At 43.7% G+C, this 21900-nt stretch overlaps 1 protein-coding gene across 3 annotated transcripts in view; it reads left to right on the plus strand.

Moving 5' to 3' along the window:
• The first annotated feature begins 226 nt into the window (after positions 1-226).
• Positions 227-21900, plus strand: part of LOC119953065 — a 58838-nt gene continuing 37164 nt past the window's right edge. Inside the window, exons 1-2 of one of the 3 annotated variants that reach the window (XM_038776881.1) lie at positions 227-317; positions 506-593. The gene's annotated coding sequence lies outside the window, so the exon portion shown is untranslated. Of the gene's footprint in view, positions 318-505; positions 594-10176; positions 10313-21900 lie in introns of those variants that run through there. The other 2 variants (XM_038776879.1, XM_038776880.1) reach the window with 2 other exon arrangements.

Raw genomic sequence — 21900 nt, forward strand, 5'->3', positions numbered from 1 at the left:
GGATTTTTATAAATATATATATATATATAGTTTAAAAACCGCAAATAGTCGTGGTCAACCCGCGTGTGGGATTGTGGGAAGTATTGTTCACGCAAAAAAATTAACTTCCCCCCCCTTTTGGCCAATCCCCCCCAAAGAAAAATTGTTCCAAATGTTAACGACCAGTATTTTTTTTAAAATTCGGGCGTAGCCAGCCGTCCGGTCAACGGAGCCGGTGTGCGGCCTCTGTGGTTAAATTCCTACGTTTTGCTTGTAGTTTTTATGGAGAGGAGTAAAATGGCTGAAGGGAGGAGAAGGGAGGGACTGAGATAAACGCTGTAAGTTCTGAAATAAAGATCATCGAGTTCGGCAGCATCCGGAGAGAAACCAGACCTGAACGTTTCGCGTCTGATGTAGCTCCTTTTTTCTTTTTTTTTCTTTTACGCTTTCCGGATGCTGCTAAACCTGCACTTTCGTTTTTTATTTCCGATTTCTAACATCTGCGGTCCTTTGCTTTTTATTTTAGGGCGGGAATGAACTTCAAGATGTAGTTGTCCTCTTGTCACTGTCTCCTTCCTCCCCCACCCCCCCATTAATGTCAGATCAAGAACCAGGTTGGTAGGCTGCTATTTTCACAAATCAATATTACTGTTGCTTCTCAGTCAATTTTATTGAGAGGCTCACCACCATTAGTGTGTTTCTCCCATGTCTTTCAACATCATCACGTGGCAAATGGATCCACCTTAAAACCTATCTTATTTTTATGCCTCTATCAGCACCTTTAACACTACCATTGAAAATGAATGAAAATTGCTTATTGTCACAAGTAGGCTTTAATGAAGTTACTGTGAAAAGGCCCACGTCGCCACATTCCAGCGCCTGTTCCGGAAGGCCAGGACGGAAATTGAACCCGCGCTGCTGGCATTGTTATGCATTACAAGCCAGCTGTTTAGCCCACTATGCTAAACCAGCCCCGTTAATGCTCCCTTTGTCTTGTGCCTTGTCATCATAGAATTTACAGTGCAGAAGGAGGCCATTCAGCCCATCGAGTCTGCACCGGCTCTTGGAAAGAGCACCCTACCCAAGGTCAACAACTCCACCCTATCCCCATAACCCAGTAACCCCACCCAACACTAAGGGCAATTTTGGTCTCTAAGGGCAATTTATCATGGCCAATCCACCTAACCTGCACATCTTTGGACTGTGGGAGGAAATCTGAGCACCCGGAGTAAACCCACGCGCACACAGGGAGGATGTGCAGACTCCGCACAGACAGTGACCCAAGCCGGAATCAAACCTGGGACCCTGGAGCTGTGAAGCGATTGTGCTATCCACAATGCTACCGTGCTGCCTCATCTTTTGTCAAATGTCCCCTAGCTCTCACCTATCCCTGACCTTATTTTGCTCCACCTCCTCTTAAAACAGCATAATAATCACCCCATTTCTCACTCCTTTCAACAAGAGTCCTACAGATGCAAAACGTTATAACAGGTTTTCCTCCCTCCACAGATAGTGTTTTTCCAGCATTTTCTTTTTTGTTCCACTTTAAACTTACATAATTTGAAGAAAATAAAGAAAAGCAGTCCACACAGACCCCCTTGAGCCTGCTTCCCCCTTTCACCTGCCACAGCTTCCAAACTTCTACACAAACTCTCAGGTACTCTCTCCCTTGCATGACACAATTGTTTCCATTGGCTGGAAATAAGGACACCAAACCTCCGATTTCTTTCCCTAGCCAATTCACTCGGGTCTGCACTTCCAACTCTGTGACTTCAGTGAACAGTACACTGTTCTAATTGCAGTTTCCTCTGGGCATTTAACTTCAGGCGTCCTGGAAACTTCTCTTCAGTTCTCTAGTTTCCTTTACTAGCTTTTATTTAGATTTCTGGCACTTGCATTCTTGCCCCTTATCCCATTGTATGCCTTGCCTCCAGAAAAGCTGCGAGAGATGTTCCCTGTCTTTCTGCTAAGCTCCTTCTACTCTGGCTTCTCGTTAAAACTAAACTCAAGGCCTGTTCCTCAAAAGTGGCTCCTGGTTGCTAAGCAACATTACATTCTATCCCCAAGCTCATGTTTACTTCTCCTGTCGTAAACTCTCTCACACAATAGAAACACAGTTTGAACTGAAACAAAAAAACCCATACATGCAAACATCTTTTTTTAACATTAATCTAACTAGAGTTGTACACAGTAAAACCCACTTAAATCTCTTTCTAATATTTAACATTACAAATAGAGATCACTTAACCTACCACTTGTTTCCTGAGAAGTGCAAAGAAAACAAATGATTTACGCCTGCTTTTCTTGATTGTCAGACGATTGGAAGATTTTAGGAAAATTGGGTTCTAAAAGTATTGGGCAATTTAAGGGTTAAAAACCTAGGATATATTATTGCAATGGTCATGTTCTTTAAAAAGGAGAGTCTGCAGGGCTTGTGTAATTTTGGCAGTCAGCATGTGAAATTAACCAAAAAATGTGTTTTTCATTCTGGGGTAATACCTAATGGTTTGCTTGGGGAAGTCCCTGGGGAGTTAAAGTGCTTTGTCACGGCGCCGAGGTCCTAGGTTCGATCCCGGCTCTGGGTCACTGTCCGTGTGGAGTTTGTACATTCTCCCCGTGTTTGCGTGGGTCTTGCCCTCACAACCCAAAGATGTGCAGTGTAGGTGGATTGGTCACACTAAATTGCCCCTTAATTGGAAAAAAATAATTGGGTACTTTACATTTTTTTAAAAATGTGCTTTGGAGCCTGCAGAGTTAATGGGTGATATTTATCGAGCAACTCGGCGCATGTTTTTCAGCAACGGAGGCATCCCGCCAGTGAGAATTACCAACCCTGCCGTTGTCAATGGATTTTCCAGGTGACTGCTCCCTTGTCACCGGGAAGCCCATTCACCGGCAAGGGACCGTATAATTCCACCGGTGTGAACAGCCGGTAGATCGCGTCCTAAAAATCTGGCTCCAAGAGAAACTAAAGTTGTATTTTTGCTGTTTTATGATGAGTTTGTTGAGTTACTTTAAAACAAATTCTCCTTGCAGAGACCTAAAATGTGTTTTCTATATCATTGAATATATCTGCCATCAGAATAGTTTGCATTAAACATTGAAAGTTTCAATGATTGTAATTTCTTAGACATTTTTTGGTTAACATACATGAGTGATGATTTCATGCCCTCAAATATTTTCAATTTATAATCATAAAGAGGGATTCAAAAGTAATATGGAAATGTTTGGCACTTAGCCTTAGGCTCCAGTTGTTTCCACTGATTAGCACTTTATATGGTTTTTACATTTCAGGGTTTTTGGCATAACTTACCAATGGGAAGATCAGCGTAAATACTGGCATAACTTGGCACTTACAACATTTCAGGAAATTATAATGATCAATCATTTTGCAATTATTTGTAATCGCTTCATTTTGTGTCGATTCTGTTGTTTCCCCATCCAATGCTATGGGATATCTTTGTTAACACATTTGTTATTGTCCACTGGAAAGAATCTTAACATTGCCGGAGGATATGCTTCAACAATAACTACATCTTCAATTGGAGGCAAACCATTGTTGTCTTTACATCAGTCAAATATAAAATTGAAAATGACCTGTTACTTCAAATGATCTTCAAAACAAGGGAGTAAACAAAGATAAGCTGAGTCCAGTGACTATACAGAATGCTGATGATATGCATGACTATTGAAACCATTCCATTTGGACCGATACAGATTATTTCCTCAGAGCTTCCTGCACTCCGCCGCATAACTCCAATGGAGTTTTTGCAGAAATGTTCATTTGTGTAAAAAGGGTTTCCAGTGAAGTTACAATGGCAGAATGGGGAAAACGCCACCCCTCCCTCAAGTAATTCTTTCCATAGCAATTTCTTGGAGGTTTAGCAATTGAGCAAGTCAACTAAAGTTTCCAGTACAGCCTAAAAACATGAAAGGATTGTAGTAGCATTCCAGAGATGGTTGTCATTTGTGTTACTCCATCAGCATTCGCCACTTCTGCACATGCTGCAGATGTTTGCATTGTGCACGGGGGCAGTCTTTGATGTTGTCCTGACCTTAGAGTAACACTATTTTACCCTTTCTCAAAATATAGCAATGGTATAGAATGTGTGGGCACTTAAAGGGATCACTTACATAGAAAGCTCTTTCATTTCTTTGCAAACATCAGGAATTATGAAATGAACTATTTTACCCAAAACAAGCAGTTCTCAAATGGTATTGCTTGTTTATGACTTGGAGATATGCAGAGATGATATACTAGTTTCTATGTCTGAACAGAAGCGTTGGGCTGTTGTATGGTCACTACTCAGGTACACTCTGTGGGGAAATGGCCTAATTAACTCTGGAGATCAGTTAGGGTCTAAGGCCTTTCCTTCATAATATATTAAGAGGCTGGAAACTGTAAAACCCCATGGACTGTAGGCACCAATGTTTGACATTAAACGTACATTGTAAATGTAAGTGTAGTGAAGCACCTCGTACTGTAGTGAAAGAAAATGATCTATATTTACATATATACTTTATATATTGTCGAATTTGAACTTATGTATTGTACCTTTAAATGTGTTATGAATAAAGACATTTTGGGGTCAAAACTTATAGGGACTAGTTATTGTTGAAAATTTCCCTACATTAGTATCTGTTTGGCTTACCTCTTTATTATCTTAAACTCTCTAGTTTATTCCAAAGTTAGAGAAACAACAGAAAAACTCTTTCTCCTATTATACATTTATTTTACAGATTGTTCAGTTCTTTTTTTTTAGTTTTCAGTAGTTGGGAAGTTAGTTCAGTGGGAATGGAGGCTAGGGCAGTTGAATGTTCCTCCTGCAGAATGTGGGAGGAAAGGGTCACCTCGAGTGTCCCTGCTGACTACATCTGCGGGAAGTGCACCCAACTCCAGCTCCTCAAGAACCGCGTTAGGGACCTGGAGCTGGATGAACTTCGGATCATTCGGGAGGTGGAGGGGGTTATTGAGAGGAGTTATAGGGAGGTAGTCACACCTCAGGTAAAAGAAGAAGGTAGATGGGTCACCGTCAGGGGAGGGAGAGGGAACCCACAGGCAGTGCAGGGATCCCCTGTGGTTGTTCCCCTCTATAACAAGTATACCGTTTTGGATACTGTTAAGGGGGACGACTTACCAGGGGTAAGCAATGGGGCACAGGTCTCTGGCACAGAGTCTGTCCCTGTTGCTCAGAAGGGAAGGGAGAAGAGGAACAGAGCACTTGTCATTGGGGACTCCATAGTTAGAGGAACAGACAGGAGGTTCTGTGGGAACGAAAGAGACTCACGGTTGGTGTGTTGCCTCCCAGGTGCCAGGGTTCGTGATCTCTCTGATCGTGTTTTGGGATCCTTAAGGGGGAGGGGGAGCAGCCCCAAGTCGTGGTCCACATAGGTACCAACGACATAGGTAGGAAGAGAGATGAGGATTTGAGACAGAAATTCAGGGAGCTAGGGTGGAAGCTGAGAGCTAGAACAAACAGAGTTGTTATCTCTGGGTTGTTACCCGTGCCACGTGCTAGCGAAGTGAGAAATAAGGAGAGAGAGGAGTTGAACATGTGGCTGCAGGGATGGTGCAGGAGGGAGGGTTTTGGTTTCCTGGATAATTGGAGCTCATTCTGGAGTAGGTGGGACCTCTACAAACAAGATGGTCTTCACCTGAACCAGAGGGGTACCAATATCCTAGGGGGAGATTTGCTAGTGCTCTTCGGGGGGGTTTAAACTAATTCAGCAGGGGGATGGGAACCTAAATTGTAGTCCCAGTGTACAGGATGTTGAGAGTAGTGAGGTCAGGGATAGGGTTAAAAGTTCGAAAGAGGGCACCGGCAAGCAAGACGCTGGTTTGAAGTGTGTCTACTTCAACGCCAGGAGCATCCGGAATAAGGTGGGTGAGCTTGCAGCATGGGTTGGTACCTGGGATCTCGATGTTGTGCCGATTTCGGAGACATGGGTAGAGCAGGGACAGGAATGGTTGTTGCAGGTTCCAGGATTTAGATGTTTCTGTAAGAACAGAGAAGATGGTAAAAGAGGGGGGTGTGGCATTGTTAATCAAGGAAAGTATTACGGTGGTAGAAAGGGCGTTTGAGGGCTTGTCTACTGAGGTAGTATGGGCTGAGGTTAGGAACAGGAGAGGAGAGGTCACCCTGTTGGGAGTTGTCTATAGACCTCCGAATAGTTCCAGAGATGTAGAGCAAAGGATTGCAAAGATGATTCTCGACAGGAGCGAGAGTAACAGGATAGTTGTTATGGGGGACTTTGGGCGCGATTCTCCCAAAACGGGAGAAATCGTAAGGCTGGCGTCAAACCCGGGCGGGTTTGACGCCAGCGCGCCCCTTCCCGACCGGGAACCGATTCTGGTCCCCGGTCGGGGCTAGCAGCCCGATGCCGTAAGCTCCGGCATCACGGGCTTAACGAATTTCGTTAAGCCCGCTTGCCGGAGTTAGCGCCAGCTGACGCGTCATATGACGTCAGCCGCGCATGCGCGGATTGGAAGACTCCAACCCGCGCATGCGCGGATGACGTAATTGCGTATTTGCGCGAAACCCGCGCATGCGCGGGCCGGGATGCCCCTCAGCCGCCCCGCGAATGGATACTGCGGGGCGGCGGAAGGAGAAATAGTGCGCGGGCCCACTGCCCGCGATCGGTGCCCACCGATCGCGGGCCCATGGCACCCTTGGCATGGCCGTGGTACTGCCATGCCAATCGGTGCCATGGTTATAAAAAGCGAGTTGTTCCCGCCGTTTTTACGAACGGCCGGACCAGGTGTGTTTGCCGTTCGTAAAAACAGCGTAAAGGGCTGGGACTTCGGCCCATCTATCAGCTGTGAATCGCTGCCGGCCGTAAAAAAAACGGCGGCAGCGATTTGTGTCGGGAGTTGGGCGGGGGGGGGGGAGAATAGCGGGAGGGCAGGAAAAATGTCGGGAAGGCCCTCCCGCTATTCTCCGACCCGTCGTGGGGGGCGGAGAATCGTGCCCAAAAACTTTCCAAATATTGACTGGAAATACTATAGTTCCAGTATTATAGATGGGTCAGTTTTTGTGCAGTGTGTGCAGGAGGGTTTTCTGACACAGTATGTAGACAGGCCAACAAGGGGGCGAGGCCACATTGGATTTGGTACTAGGTAATGAACCCAGCCAGGTGTTAGATGTAGGTGAGCACTTTGGTGATAGTGATCACAGTTATGTTTACTTTAGCAATGGGCAGGGATAGGTATATACCGCAAGGCAAGAATTATAGCTGGGGGAAAGGCAATTATGATGCTATTCGGCAAGATTTAGGATGTATAGGATGGGGAAGGAAACTGCAGGGGATGGGTACAATCGAAATGTGGAGCTTTTTCAAGGAACAGCTACTGCGTTCATACATAAGTATGTACCTGTCAGGCAGGGAGGAAGTTGTCGAGCAAGGGAACCGTGGTTTACTAAGGAAGTTGAAGCACTTGTCAAGAAGAAGGCTTATGTTTGGATGAGACATGAAGGCTCAGTTAGGGCACTTGAGAGTTACAAGTTAGCCAGGAAGGAACTAAAGGGAGAGTTAAGAAGAGCGAGGAGAGGACATGAAAAGTCGTTGGCGGATAGGATCAAGGAAAACCCTCAGGCTTTCTATAGGTATATCAGGAACAAAAGAATGACGAGTAAGATTAGGGCCAATCAAGGATAGTAGTGGAAAGTTGTGTGTGGAATCAGAGGAGATAGGGGAAGCGTTAAATGGATATTTTTCGTCAGTGTTTACACTGGAGAAAGACAATGTTGTCGAGGAGAATACTCAGGTTCAGTCGACCAGGCTAGATGGAATTGAGGTTCACAAGGAGGAGGTGTTAGCAATTTTGGAAAATGTAAAAATAGAAAAGTCCCCTGGGCCTGATGGGATTTATCCTAGGATTCTCTGGGAAGCCAGGGAGGAGATTGCAGAGCCTTTGTCCTTGATCTTTATGTCGTCTTTGTCGACAGGAATAGTACCGGAAGACTGGAGGATAGCAAATGTTGTCCCCTTGTTCAAGAAGGGGAGTAGAGACAACCCTGGTAATTATAGACCTGTGAGCCTTACTTCGGTTGTGGGTAAAATGTTGGAAAAGGTTATAAGAGATAGGGTTTATAATCATCTTGAAAAGAACAAGTTGATTAGCGATAGTCAACACGGTTTTGTGAAGGGTAGGTTATGCCTCACAAACCTTATTGAGTTTTTTGAGAAGGTGACCAAACAGGTGGATGAGGGTAAAGCGGTTGATGTGGTGTATATGGATTTCAGTAAGGTGTTTGATAAGGTTCCCCACGGTAGGCTATTGCAGAAAATAAGGAAGTATGGGATTGAAGGTGATTTAGCGGTTTGGATCAGTAATTGGCTAGCTGAAAGAAGACAGAGGGTGGTGGTTGATGGCAAATGTTCATCCTGGAGTTCAGTTACTAGTGGTGTACCGCAAGGATCTGTTTTGGGGCCACTGCTGTTTGTCATTTTTATAAATGACCTGGAAGAGGGTGTAGAAGGATGGGTTACTAAATTTGCAGATGACACGAAGGTCGGTGGAGTTGTGGATAGTGCTGAAGGATGTCATAGGATACAGAGGGAGCTGCAGAGCTGGGCTGAGAGGTGGCAGATGGAATTTAATGCAGAAAAGTGTGAGGTGGTTCACTTTGGAAGGAGTAACAGGAATGCAGAGTACTGGGCTAATGGCAAGATTCTTGGTAGTGTAGATGAACAGAGAGGTCTCGGCATCCAGGTACATAAATCCCTAAAAGTTGCCACCCAGGTTAATAGGGCTGTTAAGGCATATGGTGTGCTAGCCTTTATCAGTAGGGGGATTGAGTTTCGGAGCCACAAGGTCATGCTGCAGCTGAAAGGGAAAGGGTTCAGAGGAGATTTGCTTGGATGTTGCCTGGTATGGAGGGAAGGTCTTACGAGGAAAGGCTCAGGGACTTGAGGTTGTTTTCGTTAGGTGAAGGCTGAGAGGTGACTTAATAGAGACATATAAGATAGTCAGAGGGTTAGATAGGGTGGACAGTGAGAGTCTCTTTCCTCGGGTGGTGATGACCAACACGAGGGGACATAGCTTTAAATTGAGGGGTGGTAGATATAGGACAGATGTCAGAGGCAGTTTCTTTACTCAGAGTAGTAGGGGTGTGGAACGCCCTGCCTGCAACAGTAGTAGAGTCGCCAACTTTAAGGGCATTTAAGTGGTCACTGGATAGACATATGGATGAAAATGGAATAGTGTAGGTCAGATAGGCTTCAGATGGTTTCACAGGTCGGCACAACATCCAGGGCCGAAGGGCCCGTACTGCGCTGTAATGTTCTATGTTCTATGATTTGCTGATATATGGAGTATAGTGTCTGAAGAGGAACACCTGAATGTATGATTGACACTCTCAAGCCCTTTAAATAAATAGATCATGTGCCCAAACTCTGAGTAGGGTGACACTATGAAAACAATTTCAAAAGTGCAAAAAATATTCAGGAGAAAATAATCTCCACACAAATGATAAATGATTACTCCTCCATCTTGAGCATCACTTTGAGGATATTCCAAGGGAGCAAAGGCACACAATGTACTCTGAGTGGGAGACTTCAATGACCTGGCCATGTCCTTTGTTACAATGGGGTTTACACTCCTGTCTTTGCTAATTGCAGTGGAAAAATGGAGATGTAACTCTTGTTTTCTTTTTCAATATAATAAGCTAAGTCCAGAATTATGTAACAATGGAACTCATTTGCAGTAATTTAAAGCAGTTTGGTGCTCTGAAAATATACCATAAAGAATTTGCAATCTGGTTTCCATTTTATGAGATTCAAAAGCAGAAACTGTAAATAGATTCAAAATCTCACTATTAAAATAGAACTTTTGCATCTCACAAATTTGTCTCGTGCAGCGATGGCTAGAATGATGGATTCACAACTGTTCTGACTGAGCTTCAGAAATTCCTGGAATAATTTTGCCACGTTTTGCTTCAACTTAAGGATAAATTAATGTTACGTCTATATGAAGGAAAGCAGAGTAAAATGAGAAATACATGTACATAGGTAAGTAGAGAAACATCTAGTGGCTTTTATTGTGAACTGCTTCAAGGGGTGATGGAATTGGAGATCTTACTGCCAATAATACATTCTTCAATCCCAGGCCATTCCAAGTCCCACCCGTCAATTCTAGAGTTACGTTCATTAGTGACTGCTGTAGATCATTATCACACTGGATTGGCTGATATTTTGATTCTACCGGAGCTGGCACCTGTTGCCTCTCATCAGTCCCAGACTGAAACAGAGAAGACGAAAGGGGCAGCCAGATATCTCAACCCTGCACAAAAATCAGGACTTTTATACACAACGGTTTTACTTCTGATAGTATGTGAGTCGCTTTCGGTGATATATTTATTTTCATTTAATGTATTAATTTAGTAGTTAATAAGCTTATTACTCCTTTTTGTTCCATTTTTATTGCCCCGGGTTCTGTTACTATTTCTGGAAGTGTTGCAATGTAAAACTGGAGTCTGCAGATCCAGAATATTAATGCTGTCTTAAAACAATTTTGTCAAAACGGACAAGGCAATTGAAGTAAAGGAAATTAGGTATTTGTTGTGCCTTTGTATAATTTTGTCCTATTTCACATGGAGGATAACATTTTGTGTGTAATAATCTGCGCATGTGAATGTATCTGTGGAGGACTTATCTTTGATAAATTTAGTCTTGGTCAAAGAAGCGCGGTTATCTTACCAAATTTAAACAGTGAAAATGACTCTAAAAGGAAACCTTTCCATAACCAATAGCCATTTGTTTTAAATATTTTTCCTGAATGCTTGATATCATTGTCAATTGTTTAATCAAACTAGATACTAATCTGGTTAGCATTGTCGGTAATTGACCTCTGCAAGATCCAAAGTCCATTCACGAGAGGTCTCAAGATAGCAAAAGATGCGTCAGTGAGTTGGTGTTAATTTAAAAATTATATAGGTCAACATCATACTTTTTCAAGTTATCTGGTTATGTTACAATGATTATTTTGCGGCCTTACTCCTTTTTATTCTTCATTTACAACCATATATCTATCCAAATTTTTAATCAAAACTATGCATCCTCTGTGTCCATTTACATGTACATTTTGGCTACCTCTCTGGATCTGAGCCTCTTATTTCTATGTCCTGAACTGTGACCCGTGAACTCAGAAAACCCTAGCCCATTTTACACTCTTGACATAAGGTGGACTTCTGCCCCTCGGTCAGGAGGGAGTCCTGCTATGGAGAGCTGCCAACCAATTAGATTGGCCAGCAACCCTCCAGTCCCTCCAGCAATAGTGCTCCAGTGGCTAGAACAAGCACTGCATAGAGCTGCAGGAGCCTAACTCCCAGGAACCGGAGACCAGGTAAGTGTCAGATTCCAGGACAGGGAGGGTATAGAAGGCCTGGGGGATTGCAGGGGCAGGGGTGGAATTGGTGTCTTGGTAGATAGGCTGGGGGGAGGGGGGGAATTTCAGAGGGCAGCAGGCCTTAAATGGAGTGCACCCCAGTCAGAAGAGGGCTTTTGATGGAGGTACCCACTGACCTCCCTGCCCCATTCCTGCTGGAGTTCGGCCTTTCTTTTCCAGGTTTCCCCCTGAGCTGTCATCTGCACACCAGCCTAAACATTGAAATTGGGTGGAAAACGGTTCTTAAGTGGCCATTAATTGGCCATTTAAGGGCCGCAATTGGGGCAACAACAGGTTTCCCAACTGAGGCCTTGCCAACCCAGCGTGAAATCAATGCACGTTCATGGCAGATTGGAAGCTGGAGCTAATCCTGTCTGTGCAATTTAATGCAATCCCTCCTAGCACCCGCCCCCAATGCCTCAAAACCCGCCGTGAGAGGAGTGTACAATTCTAGCCTTTTCCTTTGTGTTTCTCTTCCCTTGGGCCCTTCACTCCTGTTCCCTTTCCTTTCTATTGTCCAGTCATGCTTCCTATTATTTCTCCCCTCTCAGGTACTTTGCCAAGCCTAAATTCCTGGTCCAACCCTTCACTATTCTTCTAATTTTCTGTTGTTGTGCTCTTGTCCCATGTTTCATTCTGGATAAGACCGTTTCCCTCTTGGCTCTCCTTGCATATTCCTAAAGGTCCTTCAAATCACACACCTCTGCCTCCTTACATGCAACAACCCAAGCACCCCATCCTTCTCTCTCACCAATTTTCCCATGTGGAACATCTCCTGGGGACTAACCTTGCCAAGTTCAATTCTATTCTGCTCACCCTATTCCATCACTGAACCCATTGGACAGAGTCTGCTGCAATGGGTTCTCTTCTCACTTCTGTACCATTACTTCTTGAGTATTCCATGGACCAATGCCTGGCTCCTTAACACTTTTCATTGGCATGAAACTCCTGAGCGACATTGAATACAGGCACATATATCCTGACGACACCCAGTTGTAACTTACCAGAACCTCTCTTGATCTCTTCACTGTGTAGTCAGTCTGCTTGTCCAACATCCAGTTCAGGATAAGCCACAACCTCAATAATTAAGCAAGATAGATGAAAATTGTATTCAAATGTAAATGTAAATTCTATGTAAATTCTATGTAAATACCTGCACAAATTTGTTCCATTGCCATTAATTCCACTCTCATCCGTGGCCTGCCCATTATCCGAGGCAGTTTGCAGCCTCACCATCCTACTAAACTCTGAACTGAGCTTCCAACTTCATACCCTCTCGATCTCAAAGCAGTCTACTTCCACCTTTATAATATCAACCAACTTTCCTCCCCCAGGAGCTAATCTACTGATGAAACTCTCTTCCATACCTTTTTATCTGAAAATCTGACTATTTCACTGGCTGGCATCCCATTTCCAATTTCCATAATTTTGAGCTCATCTAAAACTCTGCACCCTATATCTAAACAAGTTCTGCTCCCCCATCAACCCCGTACTCATAGTCTTGCATTGCCCCGAGGTCCCAGTTTTAAAATCCTTCCATTGGGACACTGATCTCTACTTTGTAACTTACTCCAAACTTATAACTGTCCAAAAACCTTGCATTTCTCCAACTGACCTTTTTGTGCATCCCCTACTCTCTTCACTCTACCCCCAATGGCCTAATCTTCAGCCACCAAGGCAATATCCTCTAGAATCCCCTTCCTGACCCTACACTTTTCCACCTCTCACTTCACTTACAGACCCTCCTTAAAACCTACCTCTTTGACCAACTTTTGGCCACCCCTCCTAGTATCTCCTGTGAAGCGCCTTGGGACTTTTTTTTAAAATGCTGTAAAAACACAAGTTGTGGTTTAGTGTTAACTGCTCATTCTTTTGTTAAAGTTTCCAAAACGTACTCTAAAAATACCTTCAATGAACATTTCAAAACAAATGTTCCAGTGGCTCACTGGTTGGTGTGTTTGCATGCTTTACCATGGACAGATTAGATGCGAGTTTGTTTTCCAAAGTTTCACCTACATATCTGTTCTTGATCTTAGCATTGGAGCCAAGCTGAAATCAGACTCCATACATAAATGGCCTTGTAGTTTATTTGCTGTGTTCTTTTTAGCAGTGGTCAGTATTGTACTACGAATCACGTGTCTAAAAATTATTAATTTTTCCATAATCTGCTGTAATTGCTGTCCATTGAGCTCTAGGCTTCAAGTCCTCAATTGTAATGTCTGTAATAATACTATATAATTTTATCTTGCATGTTAGTAAAACACAATTAATGGCAAATGCAGGTAACAGTATGCATGTGGGGAAACAATATGGAATCAGAAAACGGGGGCGGCAGAGAGGGAGGAAGGATCTAGCAGATAGAAGCTGTAGTGTCCTACATTAGTACAGTGACTACACTTCAAAAGTACTTCGTTAGCTGTGTAGCACTTTAGAACGAGGTCACGAATGGTGCTATATGAATTATTTTTGTGTTCATTTTGTTGGTGTATGCCTGAGTTATGAAGTGACAATTGTTAAATAATTACTGATAGTAAGGAAAAGCAATTGGCACTTGATGATGCCCAAAACATTTGACCAATGGAAAGTATAAGACAGTGTTGCATTTCAATAATTGTTTTTCCTGTAATCGTCTGACGAACATTTTGATACTACAGATATGCAAGTCTCCCAAAGATCTAATCTAATAAAGGTTGACACAATTTATTATCAGGAGGCGCTTAACTCCAAACAGTCTGTGAGTGAGCTAGATCAAAGGAAGTATAGAATATATTCTGATATTACAAATGGGTGCGACCTCAAAGTTGCACAAGTGTTTATTCAGGAGTAAGAGTGGTTGAAAATGAAATGAAATGAAATGAAAATTGCTTATTGTCACAAGTAGGCTTCAAATGAAGCCAGTGATTTAGCCCAGTGCTAAACCAGCCCCAATGTAGTTTATCCTGTGACTGTTGCTTAGTAATTGTTTAATTCAGTAACACTTGGCACAATGTACTGGTATAACAGAGCACTGTATCACACGCTGATGGTCATTTGTTTGTATCAACCATTTCTGAGGTGGTTGTTTGTCATGGGCGGCTCACTGGAAAGGAAGGAAATATTGGAGGGTGAGATATGCAAGGATGCTCTAACATCCCCATAACCAGACTTGGCTTAGCCGAGAAAAGCCCATGGGACATGTTACTTGAATGCCATCTTGCTCAGGCAACGGTACAGTGTGCAGCTTACGAAATACATTGAGGCTGAAATGGAGGGGAGCATATTTTGAATGGGATAGAAAGAATGGCACTGAGTCAAAGCACAAAAGAAACTCTGAGTCACAGATAAATATGTGTTTGCAGCAGTAATTCTGTAAACAGTAAGAACTATGAATAAATATTGTTGCTATGGGCAGCGCCGGCCCTAGGGTTGCTGGCGCCCCGGGCAAGCTGAACTTCGGCGCCCTTCGGGGGGGGGGGGGGGCTCCGTTCACCCGGGGGGGGGGGGGGGCGCCGGAGTGACCTGGTACATGATCGGGACCCGCCGATCGGCGGGCCGGTCTCTCTGTTGGCAGGCCTCCTTTCTTCCACCGGCGAGCCTGGATCCATCCGCCATGTTTGTGCGGGGCGGCCTGGGGGAGGGCGGCCACCGCGCATGCGCTGGTTGGCACCGGCCCAACTGCGCATGCGCGGGACCCGAGTCTTTTACGCGGCGCCGGGTCTCTGGCGCCGGTCACGCACTCCTTGATGGCGCCCCCAGCACATGGCGCCCCGGGCGACTGCCCGAGTTGCCGGTACCTTGAGCCGGCCCTGGCTATGGGAGAAGCTGAATTGAGTCTTTTGACACTGGAATGAATAGAAAATCAGGAAAGGGAAAAAATTATTTTGGAAGCTGTTTTACTAATTGGACAATGGCACTAATGAAGGATTGGAAGCAGTGGGAGAAAACCCAACATCCTGTGTCACCCTATCCTCCATATTTGCTAGTTTGTATGTCTTAAAAATGTAACAATTCCCATTGATCTTTTATGATTTAATTGTAATAAATGTTATGAATTCCAGTAGCTTCACAAATCGGGTCGCTTTTCCTCAGAAAAGGTGAGTTTTCTAATCCTAATTTGAATGTCCCTTGATTGCATATTTAAATAGCTAGAAAAAAAACTGCCAAATTATTAGCCAAATTACTTTAGAAAGTTATTTTCTTTAATAATTCAATTGGTGATCGGTTCCTTTATTATTCCTACTTAAAGCCTGGGAATCTGATTTCAGTGACAAGTGTCACTTCATTCGACAACAAAAATAGTTTTAATAACTAATTAAGACTTACTGCATAAACATGGGCGAGACATTTGTCACATGATGTTTTGCAAAGCTCACTGAGCAATTCTGAGGAAAATAGAAATGATTGTGCTTCTGGATCTCATTTACAACACTCCGTGATTTGAGTTTGTAATCTAAACTGACTCTTGCTGCACTTTGAGGACATATAGCTTTGCTATTTGGATGAGATGTCAAATCAAGACCCTAGCTAAAGGTGGACGTTAAAGATACTATGACATTTTTCCAAGAATTTCACTCCTTGTCCTGGCTACACCTTAACCAACGGCATGTCACTGAAAATAGAGTAGATCTTAAGTCATCTCCGTGTGATGCGCAACTACAAAATAACCTATCCACCAGACTTGTGACTATAAATTAACTGATTTGCCAATCCATTTAAGATTTTTGCCTTGCAGAAGCATACAAGCATAATATTCTATCCCTCCAGATTTGTGCAGGCGTAACATGATCTTTTTTAACTCCTATTATCACTGGACAAAAACATGTCCATCACTGTGGATTGTAAAAATAGCAGGACTGTCATGGTATTTGATATGATACAACATTAACCTTCATGACATGTATTGAAACACTTGAATTACTTCATGCATTATAGCTATGTAGCCTCTTAGTTTGAAATCATTTGTTCTCGGGCCTTGCATTCTCAAATTAATTGAAACTGGAACATAATGCTTATTAAATAGAACTAGCAAGGGAATATTCCTCATGTTCTCTCATCCCTATTGACAACCTTCATAAGCCATAGAATCCCTACAGTGCAGAAGGAGGCCATTTGGCCCACTGATTCTGCACCGACGAGCACTCTACCCAGGCTCGCTTCCCCGCCATATCCCTGTAACCCCTTGCATTTATCATGGCCAATCCACCTAACCTGCAAATCTTTATATTGTGGGAGGAAACCGGAGCACCTGGAGGAAACCCACGGAGACACGGGTAGGATGTGCAAACATCACACAGTCACCCAAGGCCGGAATCGAACCCAGCTCCCTGTCGCTGTGAGGCAGCAGTGCTAGCCAATGTGTCACTCATCCCTTTGTTATTGTGAGTTTTAGAGTCATAGAATACGACAGCACAGAAGGAGGCCATTTGGTCCATCGAATCTGCGCTAGTTCTTTAGAGCAGGCATTGTCAAACTCGGGGGCGTGACCCATGTGTGGGTCATGGAGCCGTCTGTCGCGGCGCTCCCCATCACGTAAATCTGCGCGCAACAGCCTCAGCAGCCAGCTGTTAATAAAGCCGGCTACAACCCACCTTCAAAATGGCCACAAACATGTAAAACAAATGCGGCTGCACTGCGCATATGAGTGCCAGATCATTGGCGTGCATGCACAAAACTATGTGCATACGCTCCAATAATCAGGCACACATGCGCAGTGCAGCCACTTTTTCTTTAAACGGTCGCTGCTTTTTGTTTTACAAGTTCGGGGAGTTTTATTCATTTATTTTATTCATTTAATTTTTATTTTTTTCATTTATTTTATTCATTTTAGTTTTTTTTATAAGTTCGGGGGGGTTTTATTTGATAAAATTTTACAGGAGAAAATGCAGAACTTTGGACAGTTGGAGACTCCATACTTTCCGACACCGGAAGGCTTCACCTTCATCCAACAGGTTCCATTGGAGGAGCGTGTACGAGGGCCAAAGGGACCCAAAACCATTTCCTCCATTTTTGGCAGCAGCAAACAAGGTAAGAGAAAATGGTGGGTCGCGCAGGTCGGCTGGAGTGAGTCGCAAAGGTCGGCCAGGTTGGGTCCCGAAGGTTGGCCGGTTGGTAAAAATGGGTCCATGGAAAAAAAGTTTGAAGAACACTGCTCTAGAGCCATGCAGTTAGTACTGCTCCCCTCTTCTTGCCCACTCTCCATGCATTTCTTTCTCTTTTAAGCACTTATCCAATTCTATTTTGAAGGCTATCAATGAATCTACTCCCCTATCAGGCTCTAACTACTTGTGTAAAAAGGTTTCCCCTCAGGTCATCTCTGGTTTAGGCCTTGTGAAAGCACTGAAGTAATGCCCCAGTAATAGTACTGTCTGTCTGTCTTTTTCTTTGTAATAGTTTGGTCAGTTGGAATGTTTCATTTTGTTTTCAATTTCAAGAATAGGGCTAGATTTCCATTTTTAAAGTTGTTGTGGTTGCAATCTATCCGATCGCCCATTATGATAGTCGCGTGTCTGGTATTTTTGAAATATAAACAGTACTGCACCAAATCCATCAGAATACCATTAAAAGGCAGAAAAAACAAAATAATTAGGAATCATTTCAATAGATCTGGAAGAGAGTAAGTGTCTGAGAAACGTTTTTATTTTATGATTGTGTGCAGTTAGTTTCTCCAAGGAAGAAATTGGCACTCAATGGAAACAGGTTGCCAACGCGTAGAACAATTAAATCCAAAATCAATAGGTCAGTTTCAGCAGACTGTATCACAGCTAGAAATAAGATTAATGATAAAAAGGTGCACCCTTCATGATCACTCGAGGCGGCATGGTGGCGTAGTGCTTAGCACTGCTGCCTCACGCGCCGAGTACCCGTGTTTGATCCCCGTCCCGGGTCACTGTCCGTGCGGAGGTTACACATTCTCCCCGTGTCTGCGTGGGTCTCACCTTCACAACTAAAAGATGTGCAGGGTAGGTGGATTGGCCACGCCAAATTGCCCCTTAATTGGAAAAAAATGAATTGGGTACTTTAAATTTATTTTTAAAACTTGATCACTGCTTTGCACAAAACACTGAAGTATTTTGGAAGCGTAGTCACTGCTATAAGGTAGGGAAACAGACAGCTAGTTTGCAATAGGGAGCTCCATATAAATAGCAGTTTGATACTGTAGTAACTAAATAATCTGTTCCTGTGATGTTGATTGAAGGATAAATATTGGCCAGGAGAGGCCATGATGTCAAACAATCTCAGATTATGGCTATCCCCGGTATTAGTAGAAATTAATTAGTTTATTCTGTTGCTAAAAAACAAATCTCGCTCATGCCATTAGAACATGTGCAAACTATATCCCATTTGAGACTGTTTAAGTATCTTTCATTTGGAAATCCCTGTAGTTTATTATATGTTTATTATGCTGAAATGCATGTACATGTGAGAAAATTCTACCAGTGTGTGATTTGTATTCAAACAGTAAAAGCATGTTGAAAAAGTATACTTACAATTTTTCTCTGAGTAGTGTCCAAATGAATACATGTAAGTACTTAACAATGCGTCATATCAATAATATAATTAAAATCTTAAGTCCTGGCAACAAAGTCTTACTTCCGAGAGTCTTTTTTGTGTCAGTTTTCTCCCATTACAAATGCCTCTATTTTCATTTAGAATATAACTGTCCATGTGGTTTATTGCACTAAAAGTACATCTTCCCATCAGTAGTAGCACTGGAGTGCCTCCCTTTTATATCTTCCAATTTTTACACCTTCACTGCAGGGGAATCATTGAGGCTGAATTAGGCTGTGTTTGTATAGCACCCATTATTAGAAGCTACACAGATACGTTCTGCTCAAAAATGAGTTCCAAATTGTGACATATTCCCAATTTAAATTGTGCAGGATACCATCTTGGTAAAGGGATTTGTGTATGAGATACGCCAACAGGCCTATTCCACTTCCTCAATATGCAGCGGGTGTGTCACCATAGGCACCATATCATGCAGGTGAATGCATGTCATCCTGGCAGCAGTCACAATTCTTTCATTCTGCTCTAGTCTTCTGTGTTCAAGGTGTCCAACCGTCCTGGACTTTCCAGGATTGACCCATAATTTGGTTCAGGGAGGTGGCTGATGGACCTATGGGAGGGCAGAGGTTAGGCAGGTCTGAGGGAGGAGGTCTGGGGAGGAGAAGAAGGATCGGGGTATGGGGGAGAGGGCATCTGAGGAAGCAACTCCTTAGGTCCTATCAGCTCCTTGCCCCAACCATTGTTTCTCAGTGTCCAGCCAGTGCTCCCCCATCTTTGTTCCTCAAGTCCAGCCTGCACTTTCCTCTGCTCCTAAGGTCCCATTTTCAGCCCATCCTATTCCTCAGATCCTGCCTCTCCCATCGGGTTCCCATTTAAATTGCCCTTCCCTTCCCTCCACTCCTCAAGACCAGTCGGCACCTCCCGACTAAATGCAAGTCACTAAGTGGCGGGTGTGGTGATTGTAGATCTGAGTAGATGCAATACAACTGAGCAAGCACTAGAGGGAGCACGGGAGAGCTATAAATACACAGAGACAGGAAATGAGGACACACTTCACGGAAGGCAGAACTGGTAGCAGGACAGAGACAGGCAGCATTTGAGGTAGCCGTAAGTTAAGCTCTGAAGAGAGAACAAATTCACAATAAAGCATCTTCTCCACCTTTGAGACTACGAGCTTTATTAAGACACGAGGAACAACACATGGTACCAGCAGTGGCTTCAGACGCTTACTACAAGACAACTCAGCTGCAGACACAGAAAGAGCAAAATGGCAAGAAAAACTCGTATTGGACATTCGACTTGGGAAGACGTCATTTATTCAAGGATGTGGCTTGGAACCCCACCTCAGCTGGACACGACCGGCAATGTAAGAAATGTCTGGAAAATATTTAAACAAATGTTCGATTTTTATATCATAGCTAATGATGTAGCAGCAGCCTCAGACGAAATTAAAATAGCAATGCTCATCGCAGGACATGAAGCTAGGAAAGTATATAATGGATTTAAAAACTCAAAAGATGAAGACAGCAACAGCTTACAAATAATACTAAAAAAATTTGAAGAGTACTGTATGGAATTTGAACAGCACGGTATGCTCAGAGGCCAAACTGCACAGAGACTGAGTGATGCAAAACTCAAACAATCACTATCAAAACAAGAAATCGCGAGTGAAAAGTACAGATCAAAAAGAAGAAATACCTTGAATTTTTCACAAAGCCAAAGCGCTGAAATCCAGTACAGATCGAAAGGAAAAGGTAACTTACAACTTTCAGAAAGAAAAAACGCTGAAATCCACGATAAAATGGCGTCGGAGCACATTTTGCAGTCTCTGGCAGACAAAGAACTAAAATCTGCGTCTGCACATGCGCAGGAAACAGAAGCCGCGCATGCGCAGTTACAATCACCCGTTTATCGTCCTGCGCCAGCCGCGCAGGCGCAGTTTAAAAAAGTTCTTGTTGCTGGTCGTTATGCGCATGCGCAAGCCGCGCATGTGCAGTCTCAAAACGTTTTGGTCACGGATCGTTATGCGCATGCGCAAGCTGCGCATGCGCAGTGGACACAAAACCGCACTGTAATGGAAGGCCGATTTGCGCATGCGCAATTGATTCCTACGTATGATGTCACGAGCGTCATGACGTCTGAGCATCCGGACCATGCCTACTTAAAAGGGAAATGCCCGAAAATTGAAAACAAGATACTTAAAGCTGTAAAACCAAATTTTCTTGCCTCAGAACACAGAAAAACGCCTGAACTTAAACAAGCAGTTGAAAATAACTCTCACAACACCCTGGAAAAAACAGTCTGCACCACCCAAAGTGAAGAGAACAAAAAGAAATCCGAAACAAAAAAAGATGATTTGTTTTTCGAAGAATACTACTCAGACATGGCTGAGTTATTCGGATATGCTGATCGCAGCATCAGTGACACGGTCGCAAAGCTCAACACGAATCTACCCGTTGTAGATGAATCCAACCAAGATGATTTGGTTTTCGAAGAATACTACTCAGACATGGCTGAGTTATTCGGATATGCTGATCGCAGCATCAGCGACACGGTCGCAAAGCTCAACACGAATCTACTCGTGGTAGATGAATCCAACACCATGGTGCCATGGCAGATCGTTGATACATTGGATGACAGCAATACCCAAGACGAAGACGATGCCACACAGAGAGCACAGAAAGACTCCAGAGAGAGAGCGATGACAGGCTCCACAGTGAGAGTGATGAAAGACTCCAAAAGGGAAGCAAGCAGACACTCCCTGGCGAACACCATGCGTGAACAAGACCATGAAGGTCAACCCGCCGTATCTGAGCAACCGCAAGCAGACTATGAAAGTCTACCAAGCTCACATAAACAAGAAGAAGACAATGTACATCTACCCACTGCATGCGAAAACAGTGACAAGGTGATCTCACTCGACATACAGGAGGTACAGGATCACAGCGAGACTGACAGTTCTCAGCTTGTCTGTACAGAAGCACAGAGTAAGGCCACCCAAGAGTCCAGAGAGACCACGCCAATAGAAACCATCCAGATTTTGACTCCAG

Source organism: Scyliorhinus canicula, chromosome 18 (assembly GCF_902713615.1).
Source record: "Scyliorhinus canicula chromosome 18, sScyCan1.1, whole genome shotgun sequence".
In the NCBI taxonomy this organism is placed as follows: Eukaryota; Metazoa; Chordata; class Chondrichthyes; order Carcharhiniformes; family Scyliorhinidae; genus Scyliorhinus; species Scyliorhinus canicula.